This window comes from Amblyomma americanum, chromosome 4 (assembly GCF_052857255.1).
Source record: "Amblyomma americanum isolate KBUSLIRL-KWMA chromosome 4, ASM5285725v1, whole genome shotgun sequence".
Classification (NCBI taxonomy): domain Eukaryota; kingdom Metazoa; phylum Arthropoda; class Arachnida; order Ixodida; family Ixodidae; genus Amblyomma; species Amblyomma americanum.
In genome coordinates, this window is record NC_135500.1 from 212886580 (window position 1) to 212910118 (window position 23539).

General features: G+C 45.7%; 1 pseudogene; it reads right to left on the minus strand.

Moving 5' to 3' along the window:
- Positions 1–14306: 14306 nt before the first annotated feature.
- Positions 14307–15969, minus strand: LOC144127567 (very long chain fatty acid elongase AAEL008004 pseudogene; annotated as a pseudogene).
- Between the last annotated feature and the right edge of the window lie 7570 nt (positions 15970–23539).

Consider the following 23539-nt stretch of genomic DNA (forward strand, 5'->3'; position numbering starts at 1 on the left):
AGCCTCTCAGCCACGTGTAAAGACTATTTTGCGTAATACTTCACCCAGTCATCTACAAAACCTGCAATAAAAAGGCATTTAGCTGGGAGGGCTGGCGAATGACAGGGCTGCTCAGAGGTCAGAAGAGAGCACTCCTGTTATGATGGTCGCTCTCCGGCCGCTTCCTTGGCGTCCGGGCGCGTTCTGTCTTCCTTACGTTCGTCCTGGCCTCTTCATGGTCACTGGTGTTGACGCGCTAAGCGGCACGTGGAAAACGTTAACCCATCTGCACTGCACGGAGACCACATCAGCACTATGTAATCACATTCGTAGCATTCGACGCCGGCGAAAAGCAAGCCTGGCAGGGGAATTTCGTCTCAGCGAGACGCACGCTGTCGTGACGATGGCGGTAAAAGCCGATGTGCACGGGGCGGTCCGGAACAGAAGCACGTGTGTGCGTGCCTCACGCTCGAATAGATGCGGTGTAATAGCAACGTACGCTACCGATCCGCAGTGAATTGTGGCCTACGGGCATGATGGCACGTGCCAGCTTCCGCGATGAAAACCCGACTTCCGCTATCTTTCAGAAACAACCAGCGTTAGAGGCTCTCATATCGAGCCTCCTCTACACAATTACAGCTCTCGTGTGCTTCCGGTAGTACCAGCGTAAACATGTTTTGAATTCTGGAGGTATTTCATTACAGTATCTATGAAAGTAACGGCAGATTAAATTGTCGTTTCCTTTTATGCGGCCAAGATTAGATTTGGTTTCTCGCGCAGGAGCACGAAGCGCATCGAGAGCGCTCTTTCTTCACTATTCTCTCCTACTGGGCACTAGGAGCTACTGCCCGGTCACCTTCGCAGCCCTAAAATCCTTGCAAGCACCGAAAAAATTACGATTGTGCAAGTGCATGGGTTCTTTTTCTGATCAAAACACTGATAGAGAGCTGGGTGTTTGTGCGTGCGTGCGCGCGCGCGCGCGCGCGTGTGTGTGTGTGTGTGTGTGTGTGTGTGTGTGTGTGTGTGTGTGTGTGTGTGTGTGTGTGTGTGTGTGTGTGTGTGTGCGTGTGCGTGTGCGTGTGTGTGTGTGTGTGTGTGTGTGTGTGTGTGTGTGTGTGTGTGTGTGTGTGTGTGTGTGTGTGTGTGTGTGTGTGTGTGTGTGTGTGTGTGTGTGTGTGTGTGTGTGTGTGTGTGTGTTTGTCGAAGAACACCGTCATTGTTATGATATTCTGCTGGGGAGCACAATGTCGCGTGTTCGATTATCGGGGTGGCAGCCTCCCTGCTTTGGAAGTGAAATGAACAAGTACCCAACTTTTTAGATTTATGAGCACGTTAACCAGCCCACTGCGCTTTAAATTATTCCGCCCTCCTTCGCTGCAGCGTGTTTCTGATGTCACGTTGCACTTTTGAAACGCAAAAGATATCTCTCTGCTCTAACGCATCCCAGAAACTTTCTCCGCTGCCCCCGTCCTCGGCGCTCAGTGCTTATCTGCTGCTGGAATTCGCCTGTCGTAGTCCTTCCACTCTCTAAACAAGCCTCGATCTCCTTCCGCTCTGCGTTCCACACAGCGATCCCATCCGGTTCGCCCGCTTTCCCGATGGAGATCGCTATTAAGTTTCACCGGCCGCACACTTCCAGTCTCACGAGGACATCCGTGCCGTAGCTCACGTCGCCCAAGGAGGCCATCGCACGCGTAAGCGCCACGTGTGAAGCCAGGGGTGCATAGGTCCGGTATGTGCCGCTTCAGTTGCTTCTTGTTACTTCAGCAACGTGGGTACTCGACCGCATGTGCTCTGTGTAACGGGGATAAGAAACTTGTCTCAGCACAGCAAAACATAGGGACTGGCGCGGTCTCGTGCTCAGGTTAGTGCTCCATCTCGCAGCATTTTAGTGGCCACGTGCCAGTGCAAGGGTTATTGACCTGTTGAAGTGTGTTGGCTGCGCGACATTACCAGTTATTCCTTCCAGGGCCTGAACGTATCGTCTGTCGGTCTACGTCAGGATACGGTCAGCGCACTAGCATGGGACTCAAATACTGTGCAACAACGACCGGTATGTTCATGCATCGCATGTAACTGTAAGATGGAACGGCTGTCAAAGAAGTTTCATGCGTCATTTTATCTTTGGAAAAACGTATGCTCCATAACAAGTACAAATCACGAGTAATAGGGATGCAGCTTAAGTATGGCAGTCACATATCGGTTACTAATCTCAGGGAAAGAAACGGCATTCCAGCACTTGAAACGCGACGAAAGGTACGTCAACTGCCAATTCTCGATAATATAATCAACAAAAGAATACTAATGTATTTTACCAATTACATGCAGTTCAACAGAACCACACAGAACTGACCTCAGACTAGAACTAATGCATATTTCTTTTCCTTATTTCTCCGCACCATAGCAGAATGGAACATACTACCACCATAGATTGTGAACTTGTCGTTGATCGATTCTTTTTTAACTCCTGCGAATGATAATGCGGCATAACACTTGTAAACACTGCTCACATTTTGAGTAGTATTCATCACTCAGAGTCCTTGTCAGAATGCTGTGCATTGCAAAGCGCGGCATTTCTTTTGTATTTTTCATATTCTTTTCAATGGCTGTTTTCATATGCACATGTGCGTTTCTGAACAATTTTGAGTCCTTTCTGCTGTCCTCGGTAGTCAACGAGCATGTGTATACCTTGGCTCGATTTGAGGTTCCTATTTTTTTCTTCGCTTCTATGGTTTTATGAACGATGTTCATTTCATACTTGTATGAGAACATCCCTAGCGCTCGTTTGTTGTTGTTGATGTCGATGTGATGTCAATGTCGATGTCGATGTCGATGTCGATGTCGATGTCGATGTCGATGTCGTTGTCGTTGTCGTTGTCGTTGTTGTTGTTGTTGTTGTTGTTGTTGTTGTTGTTGTTGTTGTTGTTGTTGTTGTTGTTGTTGTTGTTGTTGTTGCTGTTGTTGTTGTTGCACCTACTCCTATTTTGGCCGCCAAAGGACAGCCGGCAGCATTTGATAAATAAAGTAAAAAGTCTCCAGTCAAGCTCCGCCCTTGTTCAGGAGCGCCGCACAGAATTCCTCCACGACAAAAAAAGTACTCCATTGTTAAAATTTCTCTTAACACTTCAACAAGAACCTAATCACACGAAAAGATCACAAGCTCTAGAATTTCGATACCTGGCTTGTTTAATAAAGTGAGACATTAAAAAAATGATCTCGGTTATTGTTGTGATCGGCTAGCGAAGTAATACAAGACGCCGCGGACCGTGTCCCAGTGTTATCAACTGTTGATTTTGTAAGTCGTTTCCTACTGCAGTGCGAGAAGGAATCCTTCTTTTGAAGAGGCACAATGTTCATTTGTGTTTTTCGCGTATTCCTAAAGTGTGGATTGAAGCGATATGTAGGTTTGAACCTCCAAATGGTAGGTAAGTTGTCCGTTTAAAACGTTTCTTTTTCACTAGGATTTGTAGCGCACGTATTCTACCGCACTGCTCTCAACAAACAGAATTACATTGCAGCGACTCGTTTGTGGTGAGCTAACGTTCAAGAATGCTCCACAGGCATCAAAGCAAGCGCAAGAATAATCAGCCCTCCAGAAAGCGCAGGGCGAATGCATGTGGCATCGTTGGTTATCCTTAACGCAAGAGCCGAAGTCAAGGTGTGACAAGACACCCAAGAGTCTGAAGAAAAAGCATTCTATCTGATCGCGATATCTTGGATTCCGACGTCCGCGTTTTTCAACAAGAGCAAGAAGCGTCTGCCACGAAAGGAAAGTAAACCGCGGCTCCATATGGCCTTGCCTGCAGGCCACGTGTCACCTCGATTTGCCGAAACGACGTAATCAGATATCAGTGATCTCAGTCACCTCTTTTACTCTTATAGATTCCCGATACGAAGCGTTTGACACTTGGTGTGGAAAGTGAAACATGACCAGACTCCGAAAATGCCGGCTCCATAGAAGAACGGAAGAAATTCGAGGACATTGCACCGGATGTTGAACCGCCCTGTTTATTTTTATTGCTTCTTTAGTGTTATTTACTTTAACCATAATAATAAAATCATTTTTCTTAATGTCCCCGCGTAGCGAAGAGAACATTTTATCCTGTACTGGTGTGTTCTTTATACAACCGTATTTCCGGCGAGCACGAAAGAATTGCCAGAGTAATATAAATTACTGAAGCGTCATATAGGGTCTCTAACCCTGAACGTTCTGCAAAGACCTCATTCTCAGCCAAAGGCAGCTGCAATTCTATCGGTTGATTGCAACACTCTGCTGTATATACTCTCGAGCGCGGCCAGTGCAGATATGAGACAAGCATCGAGCTTCGCCCTTGGACGTTCAAAACTTGGCTCTGTCGACTGCTTTAAGTATACTACCCCAGACGGCCGCCCACTCTCCGAGGCAAAAGCCTGACCAAGAGACACTTCGTGAGCACCCTTCTGTACACGTGATTTGCCTGTGCTGTGCCCTCTCTCCATTCTATCCTTTGATATCGTAATCCCTGCAATCTTATGCATGCAGCCAACTAGACTTTAGTCTCGTTAACTCGTTAACCCCGGTTCCATCGCTTTGTTGCTGTTTAATGTCTATGCCTAAAGGGACACTGAGTGTTAACTCCATACAATTATTGTTCCCTGAGAAGCTTGATTACCTGGCTTCTACTGGCTATGGGAACGTTGGCCTGGCAGCAAACGACATATTTATTGCTGAGAATAGCGCATTTAAAAATTTTCCTCCCACCGGTTCAAACTCATGATGTCACGCCGAAAAGGACTGGTTGCCACCGTTTTGAAGTGACTGGCGGAGTAGCGTTGGCTCTGAGATCCGCGAAAAAAGTCGGTGTCAACGTAAATCATTTACTTGCGAAACCCGCCGATGGTGGTGACAGCTGCATTTCGTTTTGTGATCTAGTTTTAAAAGCTCCGCTTTCGCTGAGAGTAGTCTCTGGGACCAGAAAGCGGTAAACTATCGTCTGAGGCCAACTTAAGTTTGTCCTTGGTGTTCCCTTAAACCAACATTCTTAGAACAATCAGTGTCGCACCTTCCTACACCCGCCCTCTAGCTGGCGCAGCTACCGTAGACGTCGCTAGGGCGCTTCGATACAGCGTTCCTTAGAAAGTTCTATCGAAGCACCCTAGACGTCGCTGGAACTAATAGCGCTGCAGTCATGCTTTTCTACACGTCTAGCGCGTCGTCTGGAACGCCTCTAAAAATATAGGCGGACCTGTACCCATCATCATCATCATCATCATCAGCCTGACTACACCCACTGCAGGGCAAAGGCCTCTCTCATGTCTCTCCAATTAACCCTGTCATTTGCCAGCTGCGCCCACCCTACACCTGCAGGTGAATCCTCTTTTCCAGGTAAGAAAAACAAGATTGTGACCTAGATGGAGTTGGTACGTGGTGAAAAAACCACGATGCTTGGAGGACACAAGCGTACACACACTGAGGCTGGGACGAACGACATAATACTAGACCAGGCGCGCTTCGCCTTCTTACGTGTCGTAACTTCTGTGTGTCTCATGCCTACCAAGCACTTTAGTTCTTTACTGTTCTGTTTGGCGGTTATAGCACTTAACACCAATCTGAATTCATGAAAAACTTTCCCTGTACAAGCATCGAGCGGTGCACTGTAATGCCACATGCCGGTGACATGGACACCAGCGTGTGGCATAATAGTGCACAGCTCGATGCTTGTACACTGAAAGTTTTTCATGAATGACATGGACACCAGGCGCTTATATGTTTTATACATGTAACCCACCCCTTATGTAACCCCCCCAATCCCGGGGCCTTTAAGGTAATAAAGTGAAGTAAAGACAGGAGGTCAACCTGTACTATTTGAATTCCTCTGCAACTTCTATGAGTGCTACATTCAGTGCCAGGGCCTTGCTCTTATTTTTTCCACGCGGCAGTTGCCTGTCATAAACAGCTTCCGACTTCGCCGCCTGTGCATCATGATTTGTCTTTTATATCTGCACAGATATTTAAGCCACTTGCTTCCATCAGGATTATCTCAAGGTCGGCGACAGTGACAGAGGCTGCAGTTCTGAACAGCTACTTGTGCATCTTCCTGTTGTAGCCATTAACAATGCAGTTACCATATTCTTGATAACAGTCTTCAGAATTATTAGACGGCTTGCAGCTATCTTTCTGGAGTAGTATACTGGAGACACCTCTGTTATTTCATCATGTATAGCTTCATGTCGCCAGTCTGTAGAAGGTAGCGTCACTGTCGCCAGATCACCAAGCGTCAGTGCAGTCGTAACACTGCTCTCAGTTTAGCAGTAAAGTAACACCAACTTTCGAAATGAATGCATACGAACGGTTCGCTTTAAGACGATGTGCGTACTGTAGATGCAAGGATCTCCGGGCTTGTAATCCTGCGTGAAAGCACTGTTTTTTTGGGTGTCTTTCGCCTGCAATGAACGTATTTTGTTTTCAGATTGGCTCCAAAAGACAGTGAAAGAGACCAGGGAAGGCATCCAGCAGAGCACAGTTCCCGCGAGGAATTCGCACCTCTTGCCGTTTACAAAGTGCTTGTAGTCCTTGACAAAATCGTGATCCTCAAAATGACTCTCACATACCTTAGACGTGCAATACAGCTGTCCTTGCGACGCAATATCTGCTCGCACCTTTTAAACTGGCTGTCATATCTCGACGCGGTGTGAAAAAATCAACGGTGGCGTCGTTTGCGGTGGCATTTGTGCGGCCGGGTGCAGAGCAGGACGGCATGTGTAACACTCGCTTGAAGTCATCAAGTGCACAAATTTCATCAGAATGAAGTTCTCACAATCACTACAAGTCCCATTCACGCAAAAACCAGCTTGAAATTTCTGCGCCGGCAGACGATATAGAAAACCTCGGCTACAACGCCACTAGTTCCCGCGACCACCCCTGCAGCCGCCTCCCGAGCGGAGCTGAGAAAATGACCTTGTCTAAGAACGTTGCTTAAACAGCATTCCCTTCCCTAGAGTGAAGCCTTCTTAAGACTTGGTAAACATTCTCACCAATATCTAAACATCTATGAGTGTAGGCGTGTTTTTGCAGTCGAAAACCTCATCATTCTTTCCATGCAACGTTCAATGTGAAATTCTTGCCTTATGAAACACTAAAATTTGTTATACAATTTTTTTTTCATGGAACCTAAAAATCAAATAGCTAAAATAACTCGTATTGCCCATTTATTTTGTGATAATATATATTAAGACTGTTCTAGCTTGGGCATACGACTCGTAGTGGATGCTTAGTGCCTAAAAATAAAGCTGGGCTTAAAATTTCTCAATTCCAAAAGGCGTTACCCTTGACGCGCATTTCCAAGAGAGCACGAACAACTCCATAAATCTAAGCTGGACATAATGTTTACACTCTGCGGTTATTCGCCTCTCAGAATTGCGCAAAAATATGGGTTTATGCGGAATGCTTTGACGTCACGCCGCACCGCATTAGCTGGCGGAAATGAATTTATCGTCTCTTGAGAAGGAAACAGATCGGTGGGGTAGTTAATGAGCTGAATTGCAATGGCGAACCCGATGAAGAACGATGCTGATGACCTACACCACCTCCCCGGAGAGGAGAGGGAAACGCCGATAAAAATAAACGCGCCCTTCGCTATTTGGCGCCTCTCCAAGGCTCCGTGTGATCGAGAAATTGTTTCGCAACTCTACTGGCGGCTGCTTCCTTCCCTCGACTCGCTTTAAAGCACACACCGTAGCAATCATGCGAGCATTCTCCAGAATGGAGCAGGCTTTAATGAAGATGAAATATTACAGTGTTGGATGTTGATGAGTAATTATTCTCTTGATTAATGGGAACATTGGAGGAAGAACTAAAATCGATCAAAAGAAATTTTTACCCGAAACTGGCTCTTTAACGCTGGAAGAGTTGCATCGGTGGTCAAGAGCTAACACACTTTAGTTGTAGCTCTCGTGTTAGCCCTAACAACAAAACATCGCTACGTTGCGCAAACTCGGATACACGTCAGTTAATGAGTGCGTTAATATGCAAATCTGATCGAGCAGTTCGCGACTGCAAATCTACTTGGTATCACATCCTTGGCTCTTGTAATTTGCCAGCGCACATGCAACGGTAGACAAGCAACCTTCCCTACTAGCCTTTACACAATGGCCTACTGCTCGCTGAGGCTTTAGTCCTAACAGGCGTAAGCAGCCCAGTTTTTATCAACTATAGATATACTGAGAAAAGCGATGGAGTACACTGTAGGTTTTAATCATAATAAGGCAGGCACGCTTCTTTGAAGTCGCATTGAAAGTTTCTTCTCTAATAGGAGATGGAGGAAGAAAGCACTTCAATAAGAGACAAAAATATTCACCATAATGCGGAAACCACCGTCGCCCTGCTCTGCTACGTGACTGCGCTCAACAACATAACGACCCAGTGATTGGCAAGGAATCAAGTCACCGAAAACAATATTAAAAAATATTGAGGGCTTATCCGTGGTAAGCCTGGATTACGCCCCTCTATGCAATGTCACACCGTATTTAATCATGTAGTAGGTGGGTTCCTTGTTGTTGCGTTTAATGGAGCTGTCATAGAGCTCAGACAGCAAGAGCTTAAAGCGGAGAGCAGACACGGCTAACTCAAAATGCGACCGCGCGGTGCATGTCACGCATTAAATTGAAAATGATTGTACCATTTAGGAGCGAAACGTTTTGCATAGATGTATAGACGAAGTCTAAATTATCTAAAGAGGTGCAATGTGCTAAAAAAAAAGGCGAAAATTAAACGTTAAAACGTTGACGTTGCTACGGAGTGCATCGCCAGGAGCCTAGCGCGTTCATCAAGGACCCTAATATTAGGAGATGAAAATTTTTTAATACACGTGCCACTAACAGTGCTCTTGGTGCTCTCAGTGGCACCTGAGTGGGTGCTCAGATTTCAACATCTTAATTGGCCGTGTTTTAATAACAGACGGCCAACCACCCGAGCAAAAAATTGATGACTTGTCCAAACTTGCGCAGACAACTCTCAAGATATAGGCGCTGGGAGGCAGTCGATTTCAGTGTTACAAAGATTAGCAAGTACAGGATTCTTGTACATAAGTTTTAATTGTGAGGAAGGTGGAATATTTTAAGGTACCGTTGTGGAAATATTGAAGGGAATGGTTCATTATTTCGATGAATAGCAATATCTTTTTTTTAAGTATGCCCATTACTCGCATCGAGTAGTTAAGATTGCCATAAAAAACTAGTGGGGAATATTTTTGACGACAGAAAAAGAATGCAATCGTTCCTACGGGAGATCTGCGGACATATTGATTGTTATAGTAGAATCTTACGATTTGTGATGAAATTTCGTTCGTGAACAACATCCCGCTGAAAAATGTGCTTGTCCAGAATATCTGGTTATGAGGTGCAGAAGTCTCGATTTAAGATGCTGGTCCATTCCAATCCAGGAACGCGTGATGAGGAGGTAATAAACAATGACGATTAAGCAACTCTCTACCGCAGTTCTCGACCGCAGTGCTGGGGTTTGGGTTGAGCATACGCTGTCACATATTTATTGAACGGCTCTTTGCTAGAAAACACTGAGAAACAGCAGTTATGTTCAGCCACCGAACAAGACCAAGAGCACTCGCACAAAACTCTGATAGTTGAAATGATTGCACCATTGGCCGTTTGTTACCTATAACTTTGCATTTTTTCTTGTCCTTTCTAAAATCTCCTTTCTACGTGCAGCTCTGTCAGAAACGCAGCCGGCCCACTGTAGGGACAGAGCAAGGAAGTCCGTTCTACTTTATCCGTTATCCCAGTTGGCATAGAAGGCAGGTATATAAGGACATAGCCTATCTAAAATTCAGACATGTGATGAAATTTAGTGTCGGCAAGTTTTTTCTTTCGTGTTTCGTGATAAGTCATGCACGAGACAAAGGCTATCGTCGCACACGAGTTACTCTTGGAATCGCGCGAACGACGTCAAGCTCATAGTAGCAATTGTTCGCATGCAAATGATTTTGACATTGGGCCCCCCTTACGTCCCAGGCCCCTCGTCGGAGTTGTCCCGTGACGGCATGCAGTTGACGAAACATCACTGAGGGCGCATTCTAAGTGAGATCGGCGGAAATTACAGAACCTGGCATCGACGTCTTCCTTTTATAGTTTGTAGGCACCGTCTACGCTGGAAGCACATCTTCGCGTCATTCTTCCCCGCCCACGTCCCGCCTCCTGCGGCCGGTGTATGTGGGTCAGAGAATTGCTTGTGAGACAACGTTGATTTCACGCGAATTTTGCATACTACCTTCACGCAGTTCCGGTTGTTGAAGTCTCCGTGTCATGGCCCTCGCTTTCCTTTGCGCAAGGTTTCCTCATTTACGTCAGAGGGCCAGAAGGTCCAAAATTTACCTTATTCTAACGTTCCTTGTAGCTTTAAAGCACTTCTCGACAATTAACACGAGCCTGTATTTTTCCAGGCCTATGCAAATAAATGCGCGACCACGTCATTCTGTTGTCCTCGCGGTTTGGCATCAAGTTTCTAACGGTGCACTCCACTGTGAGCATAAAACATTACTAGCTGCAGTACTGAGTGCCGAAATATCACCCATTCATGATGTGCCTATATCGCGTAACACCAACAGCCTGACTGTATTATGCATGCTTTACTAGCAATTTTATTTCAACGTACGCATACACGGACGCCAGAAAAATAGAAATCACAGTGGCTCCATCTGGGTCTTGCAGCTTAATTCCAGTTTTTAAACAAACCGGATTGCCTTGTTATATCTAGGGGCGGTTGCATTTGGTTTATTGGTGTCTAACGTCCCAAAACAACTCTCAGGATATGAGGGACGCCGTAGTGGAGGGCTCCAGAAATTTCGACCACCTGGGGTTCTTTAACGTGCACTGACACACAGTACACGGGCCTCTAGAATTTCGCCTCCATCGAAATTCGACCGCCGCGGCCGGGATCAAACCCGCGTCTTTCAGGTCAGCAGCCGAGCGCCATAACCACTCAGCCACCGCGGTGGCTAAATTGCATTGCCAGACTAATTGAAAAATAAAGGCATATATCTCACCTATTTTGTAACAGGCGAAGTAAGGCGAAGTGAGAGCTTTATGTGCTATATTTAGGTAGTAAGCTTAGCGGTCACGACACATTACTCTGAAACGAGGGGTCCTCATATCAATGAGCGTCGCCATACTGGTGAGAGCCACAGTCACCAAATTCAAAAAACGCTTCCACATAATTAGCGTGCTCAACGACTGTGTTTCTAATAACGTCTGGCGCATGCACACTTCAAAGCGCGCTCTTTTTAGCGTTCGATATCCCTTTGTGTCTATCTGTGTACGCAGAGGGAGGGAAATAAGATCCGAGCAGGTTAGCTAGAAGAGTGTTCCAGTTGACTATACTGTCCGTGGGGAAAATTAAATTTGTTTCATTGACATGAATAATAATAACCAATTATTTAATAACCAATTATTATTATTATTATTCATTGACATGGCGCTTGACGAACTGGCCGCTCAAAATATGCACAGCAGCATTCGCTATCTACACAAGGAAGCGATCTAAATCTTGTGCTCTCCAGTGGCTTCACGCGCTAAGATCATAGCGCGTGAAGCCTCTAGAGAATGCAGCAATAAAGTGCAGTCAAGTAATTTTACCGTTATGAAAGAATGTCGCGACATTTCTGGGATCTCTTAAATTTCAATAAATTCACTGAAAGTTAATGTCCTTAAGCAGTAAAGTTGGATACTGTTTATTTTAATTGACTGCCAACCATCCTATTCTATGTTCGTTCTCTCCAAATGTGTAGAGTGCTGTTTTTTCTTACACTTTGCCTCATGTGACATGGCGCATTATGCAGACATTAAACTATAACCAAAGTACCAAATACTCTCCTCTGGTGCTTTTGTGCTTACCTGAGCGCAGCAAATGTTTTTATTGTAGAATCAAGATACTCTGCTAATTCTCAGATGTTTCCTTGTTACTTTTTATCCAATGCTAATACAATTTTCATCACGTAATAAAAACTCTTGGAAGCTTCAGTTTATCTGTGCTGTTACTGCGCTCAAGCACAGTGAACACCTTAATATCCGTGCTTAATCTTAACGAGGTTGCGAATTGCATGCGTGTCACTTCTATTCCCATTCATACACCTACGCCCTGAACGCACCCGTTTCATAGATTTTTTTGCATTGTTTTACTCTTCAGCTGGTTCTTCTGAGTAAACAGTTATTTTAACAGCAATTTCTCTACGATACTATCTTAGTATTTTAGGTTGATTTCGATAAATGAGAAGAAAAAAAAACACGGGCATGGGTAGGAGAGGTAGCGTGGAGCAGTGAATATGGTGGTATATTGGAGTATCGGAGGGGATACCAGCAGAAACAAAACATAATCGGTGCTTGCCGCGAATCAGATAATGTGACGAGATTAGGAGACCTACTGAGATAATGTTGCTACGACTGGCCCAAGAACAGGAGTTATCGGAATTCTTGGGAGAGGCCATTGCCCTGCTCTATGCCCTACTCAGCTGGTGACCATTTAGGTGACTATGATGTTTTATTATGGCGATGATCATACTCTGTCATCTAGGCTTTGCGGAGTTCGGCGGCGGTTTCCTCATCATCGCAGCAGTTGTGGTCGCAATGGAATAATTAAGTAAAGAGTGTCAAAAGCTAGAAATCAATGACGTCACCACTGTATCACGTGGTTTCCTACTGACTGATGCGAGTGCTGGCAAGGTCTAACCGTGGCGGGATTGAGGTCTGTGGTGTTTGGTCCAGAAAGTTGAGGAGTAATGGAAAGGAGCAAGGGGGGGGGGGGGGGGGGGCGGATGGAGAGGTGATAAATATATCGCTCGCTTTCTCGTGCGGGCGGGTCTGCAATTGTGCGAGTTTTGTTGACAGCACTTCGAAAAACCCTCCCGATTTTGGACTAAGTGGTTTTTGGAAGCAATGTCCCCTTCAGCGTGCGAATTAAGTGAAAAAGTTTGGTTGTTATTTTGGATGCAGCCAGTAATAATTCGTACTGTCGTGGATGTTCCCACCTTTCCTAGTAGAGGAGATAAGCGGGCTATCTACTGGTCTAGCTTACCACATATAACGTCACCTGACAGCGATCTGTGGCTGCAATCAGCTGTGGTTTCCTATTTCGACGATATAATTCCGTTTAAGTTCAATTGTAAGTCAAGGTATAGTAATGTAGGGAATGATGAAATCAAAAATTTGTTGCAATCACTTTTCCACAAGGAATGGTCAAAAAATTATGAACTTCAATGTGTTCAAATGTATTTTTGACGGCTCGATCACACAAGCACGCAATTACACCCAAAAATTCTGAAAACAGCAGCTCTTAAGACATTTACAGCCCTCAGTATTACACCTAAGTCATTTTCCAGCGTCTCCTTTAGAAAGCTTATGCGCAGTGTCAGAGCCTCTGGACCAAATTCCAGATTATGCTATCTACAGCTCGTCTTATATAAGCTGCTTTGGTTATCTCTCTGAATTGTGAAACATGAATGATTAGCAAAGCGCTTACAAAATTATAATTTGTCTGATTATGAATTCCCTACACATTGGCGATGCTGAAAGAAAAGATGGCAATTTTTTAGGTTACGAACAACTGGTACTTTTTTTATTTACACATCAGACGTATATCAGAATGCAAAAAGGATCACTCTGTTTTCTTAGTTCACAGAAAACATGCTCATGCTTAGCCAACGGCTCTTGCCGGAAGGCGTTTTTTTTTTCTCCTGAGAAGTGATGCAACCGTGCTCAAAAATCAGAGAGAAAATATCACTAGTATGGTTGGTGAGAAAAGAGTAACAACCTATGTACAATCAAGTTTTACTGTCGAGTTTTACATGAAAATATATACATCGTGTAGACTATAGCTTTCGAGTACACTTTTCTGTTAATTGTCTCTTCTACATACCTTGCAGGTAATATTTACAAAATCTGAAAAAAGAAATGTACCAGCTGCTGCGCGCTCACACTACCGACTGTTCTTTTTTTTTTCAATGAATTAACGATCCAAACTAGAAAGGAAACACGTTCTATTTTAGCTCTTCTCTAGAAAGGAATGTTCGCCACATAAGCTATTTTCTTGCACACTTGCCATAAAGTTCTGCGAAGAAATTCTCCTGCCTCGTCTAACCTTTTCCTTTTAAACGGAAAACAGCGCAGCGCAGCAAAACACACACAAAGGAATAGACAGGAGAATACAAGAGGACCTACTTTACTTTACATTTTTTATATTTCTTGTGCTTTATAATTCTTTAGTGTTTTAGGACCAAAGAAGAAAAGCATTAACACGTTGTGGAGAAGTACATATGTGCCCTCCCCCCCCCCCCACCCCCCACCCCAATTTTTGTATCACAGTTACTGCCAAAACCACAGCACACAGGGCAAGTTTACACGCAATGGATGACGGCGCTTAACACGATAACAGTGCTTATATAAAAACAGGCATTTACAGGCAGGAAAAAATAAGTAGTCAAACACCGAAAGTTGACAGTTCCCACATGCTTAAGCCATTCAGGTCACGTGGTCGAATTTCTAGCCCTCACGACGTATGTGAGAAACCTTTCTGCTGTAGAGAGTTTATATAATAGCGTAAAGCAACACCTGCACCGACAAGGCAAAGGTAGCACATTTTACCCGTTAGTGAGCTGGTCTTACTCAAGAGCTTTTTTTTTTTTGGTGACATCGTAGAGTCGTCCACACCGCGCCGCGCCGGGTAGTACACTTGTTTCATTTACGAGTAGCTGAAGACTTTAAATTTGACCTTATCATGCATGCACATTCCCATTCATTCAGTTTAACCATTAAAAGCTGCATCTGGCCTGCAAGACAGCTGTGATCGTCATAAATTCACAACAGAGAGCACCATTCGAGTGCACTAGTTTTCGGATGACTGTACAAGTAAATGTATCACGGCAGCGAAACGTACCACGGCATCGCGCACGTGTCCTACAGCTCTTTTTTCGCATCCAGGTTGCCCCCATTAGTGTGATGAGCGCCTTGGCTACCGTTGCGCGCTGTTGCAGCCGGAGCTTTTGGAGGACCGCCGGACGATCGGCTAAGGTATGCTTGGACGTAGAAGTTCAAGAAGAGCCCGAGAATGAGGATGACCTGCGGGATTCCGATGCAGAGCAGCACGACGGGGTAGCCGCAGTCCACAAAGATGGGGATAGAGGCGTGAACGATCATGATGAGGAACTGAACAATCTGGACCCTCGTCAGGTACCTCTTCCACCACAGGTACTTCTGAATGGACGGACCCAAGGAAGCGAGGAAGTAGTAGACGTACATGATGATGTGCACAAAAGCGTTCAGGCACACACCGAACACCGCCTGGCCATCGGGGCCGAACTGGAGGAACATCCAGCCGTTGAAGACGACGATCGTGTGATGGGTCACGTGGAGGACGGATATGTGGGAAAACTTTTTGGTGAGAACAAAGAATAGCGTGTCGAAAAAATCGGCCACGCGAACAAGAAAGTACCAGTAGTAGGCGTTCAACAAATGCACGGAGTTCTCGTCAGCCTTGTACGTCAGGCCTTGGCAGAACAAGCTGTATCCGGCCGCCCAGAACGAGTAGTAGATAATCTGGTACAAGAAGTAGATGTTGGAGACCACCTGCAGCAAGTTGTAAATCCTGATGATCCCCTTCAGCTCGTACGGCTTTCGATGTTTCATAAACTGAGGCCCCCACACCTTGGCCATGTACAGGTAGCCTCCGATCAAGACGACGATGAAGCTGGGATTGTGCAGGAGCTTCCAGTCCTTGGTGCGGGGGTCCCTGATGGTCATCAGCTGGTGTATAGTGTGCATGATGAGGCCCTGCTCCATGGCTGGCCGTTAGCACCGCCGCAAACAGTGGAAGATGGTCTAGAAACCGCGATACGAAGAGCCCACTTTGCGAAGGAGAGTCTGTCACAGAGTGACGCACATGCACTACTCCCACTCTTATATGACCACTTGCAATTCCAGAAGGGCGCAGCAGTTGCACGCTGGCTCGTGCGCGGCACCCTCCGCTAACGCCAGAGCGCAGAAGCTGTTCAACCGGCACAGGAGAGAGAGAGCGGGGGGGGGGGGGGGGTCTTTTGCGTAGCACTCTCCCCTGTTTGCAGCGGTATGTCGCGCGGGTCTTTTTATTTTCTAGACCGCTTGCACATACGAGGACGGAGGTTAACTCGTTTTGTGTCGAAGACAATGAGGCACGCTTTCCTTTCCCCGACGCCAGGATTTAAAATTGTCCGGCGTATAACAGAAAGAAGACTAAGAAGGAAAATTATCATCTAATTTTCTTTATTCCGAGCGTGAAAAAATGCCTAGATGAAAGACGTGAGCGCAAGTTCCATTTCTTATGACGCTGTGGTTTTTTTCGTGCGTTTATGTTCCTTGGCGTAAGTCCTATCGCTGTGCTTTTGTTGTAAAGGCGGATTATGAGTCGGGCCATTGCTTACAAAGCATGATGCGCTGTGTCCATATCAGTCGTTGACCCTTAATTTGAATCTGTGACGTAGACATTACCTAAAGGTTACGTACGCACTCTGGTTGCGCTAAGCGGTGGGCTGTCCCAAGCAGGTTTTTTTTCACTTCCTGTCATGGTTGAAATACTTAAAAGAAAGGGTTCAAAAGTCTCGCTCTTTTCCTCAGTCCCGCGCATAGTGTACTCACTGGTGTAGTTTTCTTTTTCGTTTTTTTCGAATTAAGCCACGAAATATATCGCCACGAGTTATATTAAATAAACGCTGCCCTATTTAGCAAACTTCTTTCTTAATATGCTTAATAACAGCTGGCATAGAACGATGTTACATTCAAATAAAAGTTTCGAAGTATGTTCGTTGCAGTGGGCTTGTGACATTTCTTATGTTGTCCGAAACCATGAGAGTGTATTTTCTCCAACAGCACACCAAAGGTACACCAACAGTACACCGACAGTACACCAACGGTATGTGAACGATGCTCACCGTAGGACGCGCGAAGGTCCCCAGTTTTTATGTTCCTTCATCTTAGGAAACGGCTAGAAGTACGATGACCCGACGGCCCACGATGTAAAGGAGGTGCAGCCGAACAACCACCCTAAATCGTCTTGTGTGGCATGCACAGACCATTGAGCCGATTGCGGAGTAGGTGGCGGCTGGTCTGGTCTATATCGAAACGTGATGTTTTGGTTTGGTTTATTTAGGTTTGATGTCCCAAAGCTACTCAGGCTATGAAGGACGCCGTAGTGAAAGGCTCCAAAAGGAGGCAAAATCTACAGGGAACCCGTCTCATATGACACGGACGAAAAAAGTTTGTTTACTGCAGCGCTTGGGATCATCATCATCGTCTCCTCATCCCCGCCACAATCCCCATCGGCAGCTTATGTGCAGGACAAAGGCACTTTGCACAGGTGAGCTCAAGGAGAGTAATGTGCAAGGTATGTTTACTGGGTTGCTGATTCTTCACTTGCAGCTGTTAATTTTCTTGAGTTACAACGTCAGTACTCAAAAAGAAGTATTTCTTTTCAAAGAAGGTATAATTGCTTTCTGAGTATACGAGATGCTTGGCTGGCGCAACGCACATCGAAAGGGCCTCGCTTGAGGATCTTTAGGGCTGCAAATGTACACAACCGTAAAGCAACTCATAATCGCGTGCAAAAAGTAAAACGAAAACAGTAATGGCTGATGCACGTGTTTTGCTACTTTCTCCCACTTCTTTTCTTAAAGAAGCCTTGATATGGTGATACGGCACGCTCCAGTTTTGTATTCATGCATATAACACTGGAGCAATTGTTACATTGCTTCCAAACTTTGAGCGCCCTGAAAAATTCCTTTTGGCGAGATAAGCGACTGAAACTGAGTCCGCGAAGCTCCTCCCACCAACAACGACCGCCATGTTAGAATGATTCTTGGGATGTCATGAAATGACACCGGCCACCACGCCGTCTTCAATTCCGGCGTTGATAAGTTGACAGTGCTCGCACTTTCACCCGTATAGGTGACCTTGAGTGCAAGCCATCATGAATCCTATTGGCTACTGTGCAGATTCGTCACACTGTCGTGCAGCAGAGGTCTAGTTCATGCTACACACCCACCTTCAGAGCGACTGCCGCAATCTAGAACGCCGCAACGACACCGAAACATTGGAAACATTCTGAAGGACCTTCTTGCGGCAGAGAGGACTGCATGTGCAGCTTGCTAGTCGAGGAACTCGTGTAAATTTCACGAGACGCTACCTACATATGTAAACACCGCTAGCTTTGAACGCAGTACGAAGTTTGCTACACTGTACAGCTCGCTTTGGTGACGTGTGCTGGGTTGTAGCGCAACTTCGCTAAGCGAAATCTCATGATTTAGGCGAACCATACCATGTTGCTTTTTTGTATGCGAGCAAGCTTGCGAAGGGTTCTGTGCTTAGGTGTTGAAGTGGGTATGTGTGAGCACAGCTTGCAAGATGAACTGCTCATGCTAAACAAAGCTCACAGCATTAAGAGGTGTTGGATTTTTTTTTTCTGTAATCTGCTGGCGAGAAGCATCGCACCACTGAGAACAATTCAAGTTGTTCCCTTTCCTGATCACTATATTTTTCGGGGTCAGCAGTAGCAGCTATTTCGTCGAAGTGTGTAAAAGGTTTTTTTTTTTTTAAGTGACACTTGATGGATCCCGTTCACCTGAGTACTCGGCGTCGTTCCTTCTTTGTCTGGCGTTGTTGTGTCGCCAAACCCCGGATTGGTCGAATAGGCTTTACGTCACACGTGCAGCGGCGGGAATTCAACAGTGATTAAAACTTTACGTAAATTGTGATTACAAGGTCGGAACATGACTGAGACGTACGACATGTAAGTATATAAAGTAGATGAATTGTGTTGAAAATAATATTCGACTAATTAGTGGGGAATCTATCCCCTGACACTTATATTGCGAGTCAGACACACAGGCCACGCAGGCACGTTCGTATGTCTTTGTTAAGAACGGGTTTAATATGTATGCCGTGTAGTCTTTCACATAATGTTACAACTGTATGCTGATGCATATGAGTGTGATCAGAGAGGCGATGCATATGCGTGTGATCAGAGAGGCACTGACTAAGGAAGTAGTAATTAAGCGAGTAGCGAAGTGCATGTCAGTGAGCGGTGAGTGTAGGAAAACGACTGAGTGCTTATGTCATGTGACATTGGTGTGTCATGTGGTCTGCTAACATTAGTAGAGCACGTGATCGGGTGATATGTTAATAAGATAAAGTGGAGTTGCTGACGGACCCATTAACGCTATCGTGGCACACGCTTAAGGCAGAGCTTAGGTGCCCCCCCCCCCCAATTTTTTCTTTCTTGTAGACCCTGCGGTAGCGAGTCCGACTGAGGCCGTGCCAGAATATTTTTTTTAGAACTTTCTTTGGTTTAGAAAAGCAGTTCTTAGCAGATGAGTCCTAGCAAGAACCAACGAGAGGTTACGAATTAACCATACTGCGCACTGCTTTTAGGAAAAATATAATCGTAATAAATTATTCTGTCAGAAGCGCTTACGTTTTCTGTGACTGAACAAAAACAGTGTGCTGCCATACCAAGTAAGCGCAACGTTGTTGTAATACGAAAGGGAAAATTATATTAGTACGGATCAACGATTATATTCTCCGTGTATTGTATTATTTAGAGGAAGGTGTAAATATAGTTGCTCTGCGCAGTTTTTTCAGTTCGTACATGATAGCTTTCATTTTGTGGCATTTTTGATGAAGAATTGAAGAATTATTGATTAAATCGGTTCGCACTCATTTTTTCTCGTACCTGCCCGCGCGGTTACTCGCAGGTAGTACATTTGCTACCTGACTACATCCGCGTCTATAGGTCTCTGCGACGGCACGTAGTTCCCGTACGGCCTTGATTTCATTATGGCAATGCGCCAGGCTTGCAGATGTCAGTACGATACCAGTCGAAATGGGCTTGTGTTGTTTTCACTCTTAGGTAGCAGCGTTTGACGGCTCGGAGAGGAAGTGCATGTGTATATAGCGACAAGACCGTCTCACTAGAGAGTCTTCGCTGCCTCTTTCGTGCCGTGATAGTTACTCTAGCGCTGGTGCGATGCTAATTTGACGTTTTAATCCCTAATTCGACGTTGTAGCGACCTTTGTCGGTCGAGTACGGAGCCCTCCGTCACGGTCTTCGCGGCGCGTTTTAGTGGAGACAAGCACAGAATATGCACGCTAAGGTGGGAGCCCCATCACTTGGTCTTTGAAGACCGATATTTCTTTTATAACGCATGGATGACGAAAATAAAGTAATTAATGATTAGTAACACGCACTTACGACATGAGATAAGGATTTGTTCGTCTATGCTGGTGTCAAGGCAAACCGCGCGAATATTCCCACTTCTAAAGGGTGATTAAGCTCGCAGACTATGCTGGAGGCAACCAGAAAGAAAACAGGGAGATGTCTGTTACTTCGCGGAACAAAGTAAGTTTGAAGCGCCCATCAACCACGGCGTGCCAGTCCTAAACACTGCGCCAACCACGCAGAAGACACCGCGGCGTGCAGTGGAGTTTGTTCATGACAGTCTATGTCGTCAGCGATAGCGACAGTGGCCAGACCAGCAAGCTGTTCGCGAATAAACTACAAAAAAATATTTTTTTAAGTATCTGCTGTACAGATGGAGCTTATGGAACACCAGAAATAAGGTGCAAAAAAAAACAGTTTTTATGTCAAAATTGGATGCCATGACCCCTTTATTCTTCTCGAAAAAAAAAACTAACATGCTAAGCTGTCTCTGAATACTACAAAACTTACTCTGTAAAGGGCGACATACTTCAGCATACCTACTGTTTTTCTTGCCCCTTGCGTATATATCCACACTGCGTCTTTGGGGTCGACTTTGAAGAAAAAATAATCTGCCACGCATTGCCACTTGTAAGCACAAGCTAAAGAAAAGCAGCTTGCTATCAGTCAAATACGCTAGTCTACAGCCAAGCTCAGGCATTTAACATTTAACGTCATTTTGAGACTTCGTTATTTGCATAGGGAAAAAAAAACGAGGTGTGGTGAACCTTTGCGTGATGAAGCTGGAGATGCACCGCTTGCTTCCATGCATAACGAAGTGTCTGGCACCGTTGGTCATGAAAAAAAAAATTGTTCATTCCAGTTAACACACCCGCGTGGGCAACCGGAACGGTATACGGTCATTTGCTGGCGTCAGCATTGAGAGAACACGTTCCTGCGCCAAGGACACGATGAAGTGGTTCACACATTTTGTAGCTGGCAAAAAAATGAGAAAGGCACAGGTTTTGTTTGCGGCGCGCCTTGTCTGATGCTTAGCCCTTACCTTACCATAGCCTCTACTGGTATAGGCTGGGATAAGGTAAGGTTAAACAAGCTTAAGATGTAATTCAACACCTTTGCATTTTGGGCGAGTCGGCTGTTCGTAATAGATGGAAATTATGCCCACACAACAAACATGGACAAGAAAGGTGACACACATACGCGCCTGTGTGTGTCCCCTTTCTTGTCCATGTTTGTTATGCGCGCAGTATCTGCAAGCTTAAGATAGTTTAAGTTAAATTAGGTCAGTTTCGATTATAAAGAACCCAAAGGAGCGGTAACTGGCTGGCTTTAGATATACACCTTAACAACGTCGCAAAACGTTAACGCCGATCGCCAGTTGTAAAACGCGCACGGTGTGAAGTACCCCCCAATATTAGCTGAAGGCTGACCTATGGCAAGAAGGCCTTCTTCAATAAAATGTTCTAGAAATCATAAGTTGCCAACGTAGCCGCACTTCCCGACGTTGTCGAGGGCCGGTGTGGGCCATTGAGACTGCAGTGTATATTTTATTGTTTATGGTTTGTCAGCACGCTCTCACAATCGTTTTTTTTTAATTAATACTTTTGTTTGGGCGATTTCGTTAATTTCTAATAAGGTACGAACTTGCGCGAAGAAGACAAGACACAAGGATTAAACAGCGACATCTGTTAAAGGCGCGTTTTCCGGCTTTTCTACCTCGGCGTCTTCAGCCTAACCCCGCGCTACACTAACCGGTCAGCATGCAGTGGTATCACGCATGGCATCACCGAAATGCGTCGCGCTGATTGGCACTCATGCAGTCACGTGAGCCATGAAATCATGAAAGACAGGCGTTATCGACTCTTCGATGTCACCACAAGTAGGCTATTTATAGCAGAAGGCTCTCATACTAGGCACCTGGCTACAAGGTAATTGGGAAACTCGCGAGAGAGTTCCACAGTTCCTTTAATTGTTTCAGACGCAGAGCTTCTCTCAGCTCGCGACTGTTGATCAGGCCTGTGGCCATGCGTTTGTGTACTTTCGGCCCTTTTTTTCTGCACATTATCTCCCTTCAAAACCCGACTTATCTTATTTCCCCCTCTCTCCTGCTGCAATGTACAATAGAAGGCTAGAAAATCATAGGTCAGGTTGGCCTCTTTCCTTGCTTTTTTGTGTACCTGACTCTCTCTCTCTCCCTCTTGATCCGATAGAAGCACTGCGGCCTCTTTTTATTTTAACGCGACAGTGTTCAGGGCCCCGTGTCGCAGAAAAGCCGGTGTCGTCGGCGTCGGCGGCGTTGGCCGTGAGCGAAAAATCCCTCCTCCTCCTCCTCCTCACAATGTACGCCACTGCCCCGACAGATGGCGCGCGAAGGCAGCGCCTCCTAGTGTTCCTCTATATATGCTCCCTCTATATGTTCCTGCATATGCTCCCGCAGGGAGCATATACAGGAACACTAGCGCCTCCCGCTCGTCTCGTTCGGGCGCAGTGGGGCCGTGCGGGCACGCAGGAATCACGCGCAGAGCGACGAACGCTGCGCACATCCAAAGCGCGTTCACCACGAAGCTTGCGGATTGCTGCCCGTTCCTTCGGCGCTGAAGATATGCTGGCGTTCGTGGCATCGCGTTTGTCGAGAACGATGTGCCGACGAACTACGACTGCAACTTGAGTCCCGCGCGTTTCGGCAAGGCGCCTGGGAGCGCTTCTACGTGGTTAGTCGCTCCGCGCGTCCGTTTCACCGTACATTGCAGAGCGATTTGTCTACTACTCCATTAATAATTCTATCCTGCAGTAATTTGTATGCGTTTGAACGGACCACCATAAGAGTGATTACTCGGAGGTAATAATTGTTTGAAGGCTGCGTGACGTATTAACGTGTTAGCATTAAGGGTCCCAACCCGGGATCCTTGTTGGCGCGTCTAGAAAATACAGACTGGCAGAGACGGAATGGAAAAGTGATTAAAACATTCGAAAAATTGTGATTATATGGTCGCATCATGACTCAAACGTCATTAAGACATGCAAGAATGTGAAGTAAATTAATTGCAACGAAAAGAAAATTGAGGTAGACAGGTATCGAACCTGCGACACTTGGGTCGCGAATCAGACACGCAATAGGCCGATAAGGCGTGTTCTTTCGGCTTACTTGAAGGAGGAAGGCCTTGTGTTTTCTGTCATAGCGTCAGCGTCTGCGAATTGGTATGCAAAGAGGACGCCGGGCCGCTGAAGGAATCAACTAATGATATCGCGTCAAACCTTTAAAGCGGAACTTAAGTGCCTCGACATTTTTATTGCCAAGCCCTTTCTAGTAACCAACGACATGAAAAGATCACCCTT